At 49.8% G+C, this 4686-nt stretch overlaps 1 pseudogene; it reads left to right on the forward strand.

Annotated features, from left to right (window-relative positions):
- The first annotated feature begins 2056 nt into the window (after window positions 1-2056).
- LOC146204983 (uncharacterized) lies at window positions 2057-2765 on the forward strand (annotated as a pseudogene).
- The last annotated feature ends 1921 nt before the right edge of the window (window positions 2766-4686 follow it).

Raw genomic sequence — 4686 nt, forward strand, 5'->3', positions numbered from 1 at the left:
GTCGATGCGTCTCCGCTGCGTTGGAACGCTCAAGCTGATAGCGGCCGGACACCGCTACGACATGGTGTCAGAAGTTTAGCACTGTGACCTAGGATAGAAGCGAAACATCAAAAGATGAACGGAGCCAAAATCTTCACGGCACCGGGCCTTGAACAGCCGCCACCACTGGGTTTCGAGAATACATCGGAGTGGCCGGCATGGATTCAGCGTTTAGATGACTATCGCTTTGCGTCAGGACTCAACGGACGCTCAAAAGGACAGTACGAACGTTTCTCTACACTATGGGACGGCAAGCTTGGGAGATTTTTTAGCGAAAGCTACACTGGCCACGAACTTGCGATTTCACTGTGGCGGTGTTCCGAAGAGGCACAGAATGACCTTGAGCCGTTGCCTAGCAACCAGCGTAGCTGGCGGACGCCGGCGCTCGCTGCGGAGCCGCCGCCGCCGTTTGGTATGACGTCCCACCGCTTGCCTCATCGTTGCGCTAGCAAGCATCTCTCAGTCAACTTCTGTCTCGGCGCAAGCCTGATAGAGAAATTAGATATAACCGATTAAGGACGAAAACAGAAAAAAACTTAAGGGTACAACCCCAGACACATGGACCTCAATATGCACCATGACAGAAGACAAGCCAGAGTCCGAGCACTTAACAGGAATCCATCGACAATCATCGTAGTTTACGCAGACGGAGCAAAGTACCTTTACAAACGCAAATCAGTCGCCGTGGTAACGGACGCTGGAGGTAAAGAAATATACAGCGCAACAATAAACAACCCAAGCATAGAGGCAGCTGAAGAAGCCGCGATCGCATGGCAATGCAACGGGACAGAACCTCACTATTGTGACGGACTCCAAACACGCGTGTCGAATCTACACAAGGAGCAGAATTAACAGAATCGCCAATCGTATCCTACAAACTGCAAGACATATAACGAACACTAAACACGGTATAGTATAGGTTCCGAGACACGGGGGGATGAGGGGCAGCGAGGCAGCAGATGAGTTATAGCTCGGGGGTACGTCGACCGAGCGGACTCAACACTCTGCACCACGGGCACCTTTGACCCTGTTATCCCCCTGTACTCAGATATACTAGATGAGTACATAGGCCAGCGAAAACGCCACCCAGCCCCACACAAAAGACAAACAAAAGAGGAGGCAGTAGACTGGCGCAGATTACAAACCGGCACTTATCCACACCTACAACAATTACACAAAATTTTCCCTACGCAATATGAAGATGAATGCTCATGGTGTCATGGTACACCGACACTATAGCACGTCACATGGACTTGTCCTGATGCAGACTTGGACCCCAAAGTAGAAAACCAGAGTGTGACGCAGTGGGAGCACTTGCTGGCCAGCGAAGACGAGGTAGAGCAAAAATATCTCGTACTCCGAGCCACAATGGCAGCAGTGAAGCGTGGCATCCTGGACCTAGGATCGACCACGGCGCTCAAGTCACCAGCAATGGTCACAAACACATCGAATCTGTAGTGGCAAAAAATTCTAGGTGCACTTTGCACTAGTGCGATGAGGTGGAAGCGTTGTGGCGAAGTGGTCCGAAGCCTTCCACTACGGCACCTCTTTCTCGCTGTTTTCACTGCCACCTTCCTCCTTTTCTTTACAGCTCGGTTAAGATGTCCGCGGAGAGTTGTGACAGATACTGCACCTTTTCTTTGCTGTCAACCAATTTGAAACGCCGCTGATGCCTGCTGTACTGCGTCTACTTCTATATGCTCTGTGCTGCGGTGTTCGAGGAAGCGGCAAATGAAAGGCGCCGCACAGACTCCTAGATCCAACGCCCGACGGGGTCAGCTTCGTATATGCGTGAATCGCCTGGTGACGACATCACTAGTCATGAAGCCATGACCGGATGTGACGCCATTATCACTTCCGGTTATTATACATGACCGGATGTGACGTCGTGATTGTGTCACATCCGTTCATTACGTCACGACTGATGACGTCACCATGTGATGGCATCGCTAATTAGAACTAGCTATCAGGCATGCGACACAGCTGGCGAAACGAGCGAAGGCGAATGCAACGATGAATGGAATGGAATGGAAAGAACTATTTTCTTTCGGTCTTTCGGACGAGGACTCGAAGTATAGTTCGACGTCGTCAGAAGAAGTTCGACACGCATTTCCTAAAAGATATCAACGTCATGTAAGAGAGCGCTTGCTTTCACAAGCGGAATCAAATGTCCGGTGAGTCAGTAGACCAGTTCATGACTGCGTTGCAGGTCTTAGCGGACCGGTGCGGTTTTGGTGAATTTAAGCAACGACTTATCAGAGAAGGGTTCGTCGTCGGACTGAGAGACGAAAAACTCTCAGAGTCGCTACAGATGGACTCCAAGCTATTTCTAGCGTCCGCCCTTTCAAAAGCATGCCTTAAAGAGACGGTTCAGCAGCAGGAACTCCTTTGCAACTCCACGGCAACCCTCGAGGGTACCTCTTCCGTGCGAATATGTGACAGTTGGATCCGCAGCAGCAGCTGATGCCGTGGGACGTCATAAAAAGCCTCAACGCGGGAACGCCACCTTTTCAGTGCATCAGGACGGACGCTGCATCTACTGCGGTGGATCCCTGGATCCCCGAACAGTTTGCCCTGCGAGGTGCAATTACTGTGGCGTAAAGAGACACTTTGCTAAAGCATGGATCAAAAAGATTTCGACAGGCAACCAACGCAAGGTACGAGTTCCTTCCGTGCAAGCAGACACGAGACAAATTTTTGTGGGAGCGATTGAACGCCAGGTGTAAAAGCGCGGTACATACAAGTATGTGTTAACTCTCTTCCAGTGTTTGCAAAAGTTGATATTTGGGCCAAAGTTACCGTGGTATCGTCATATTTTCCCGTTCTCCCTGCGAGCGTAACGAGAGCCGACAAGGTTTTGACAGGAGTGAATGGTTCACGCCTCAAATTTTTGGGCAGACTAGAGACAGAAATCGCTTGGAAAGGGAAATGTTCTCGCCACCCATGTTATGTGGTTAGCCCGCTACGACATATTCTTCTCGGTTTGCCCGCTCTGGAGGCACTAGGAGCCGTGAAGTTTGTCGACTCAGTCGCGCAGAAGGGGTCTACCGGTAGCGTTCTAGGCCCTGAAGTTTGTAACATGGGCGCCATGTCAGGAGAGCATCGGATACGGCTTCGCCCAGACGCGATTCCATATGCTATAACGGCACCACGCATAGTTCCAATTCCGCCCAGGGAACGCGCCCGCCTTGAACTCGAAAAAATGGAGCAAATTGGCGTCATTCGTAAGGTTGACGGGTCTACCGAGTGGTGTGTCGGCAAAGTACCAATGGTAAAGCCGAGTGGGGATGTCAGGATCTGTGTAGACCTTACAAAACTGAATAAGTGCGTTCTACAACAAAAGCTCACCCTCCCCACTGTGGATCAAGCTCTCGGTTCTATAGCCGGTGCAAAACCTTTTTTCTAAACTGGACGCAAGTTCTGGTTTCTATCAAGTACGCCTAAGCAAGGCTTCGGAGGAATTTACTACCTTAATTACTCCGTTCGGGTGGTACTTTTTCACCAGGTTACCTTTGGGAATTACTTCAGCGCCTGAGTATTTACAGAAAAGAATGTCCGAAATCCTGGCAGACATGCCTGAAGTCTTCAACGTAATGGACGAACCTCCCATCCTTGCTGCAAATGAATTCGGTACGAGCAGACTATCCCATCCTCACCCATTATACATTCCACGATAACACCAGTCGGCCAAACAGCTTTTGCGCATTGTTCAGAGTGACAGATTTAGGAACATCTGTTTGTTGAGGTTCATAATTACTTTCTAGCGTAGACAAGTGACGAAATCCCAACGAGAAATGTGACGGACACCTGGCTCATTAGGACTGTGGCAAATGAAGGTGATTGTTCTTGAATTGACAACAACTTCAGTTCCAGATAGCAATATTCCCAGCGGCGGCGTATCAAAATCTGCTTTTCCAAACGCTTTCCTCAGGCATATCTTAACGATTCTGATCAGTCTTTCCCCCTCCCCACGAAGCAGCTCTCTCGGCAATAAACTTCCATGTTCTACTATCACTAGCACGGTAGTCTTTCACATGTTACTGTCTAATAGAAATTTGAAACTTTGCTACGTCCCTAGATGGTCTTTTGACCGCTCTCGAAAATCAACAGCTATGATTTCGACAGGTCGAGTGTTCTGCAGCCTTTCGGATGGAAAAGATGCTGTCGGAGCAGCAGCTGCTTTCAGCCGAAAACGCGCACACACCACATATTTTGCCTGGACACATCTACCACACTGACGAGCTCATGCCATCAGGATCTTTCCTCGCAGCTCGATTAGTGTGCCGCCCACACTACCATGGAGAACATTGCGATATGTATGCAACACCACAAAGCGTGTGGACGGGTATACCACAGGGAGCAACACAGGCGCTGGGTCAGCGGATGTTACTGGAGCATTCAGACGCCAGGAGCTAATCCTAGGCAGAAAGGCGTCATCAGTGAAAAGGTGAAGATCTTGCATCTTCGAGGATGCGTCAAAACGTTTTCCCTTCGTGTGTTGGAGGAGGAGCCCCATAGCAAAATCATCTTTCTGAACTTGGTTGCATCAGAAGGCAGTCTTGGCCTCTCACAGTTCTTGTGCATCAAGGGGACTAGTACGACGACTGACCGGTGAACTACAGTTAGTGATGTAGCTCGATATCCGTG

Source organism: Amblyomma maculatum, chromosome 1 (genome assembly GCF_055883805.1).
Source record: "Amblyomma maculatum isolate TAMU_Amacu chromosome 1, ASM5588380v1, whole genome shotgun sequence".
In the NCBI taxonomy this organism is placed as follows: domain Eukaryota; kingdom Metazoa; phylum Arthropoda; class Arachnida; order Ixodida; family Ixodidae; genus Amblyomma; species Amblyomma maculatum.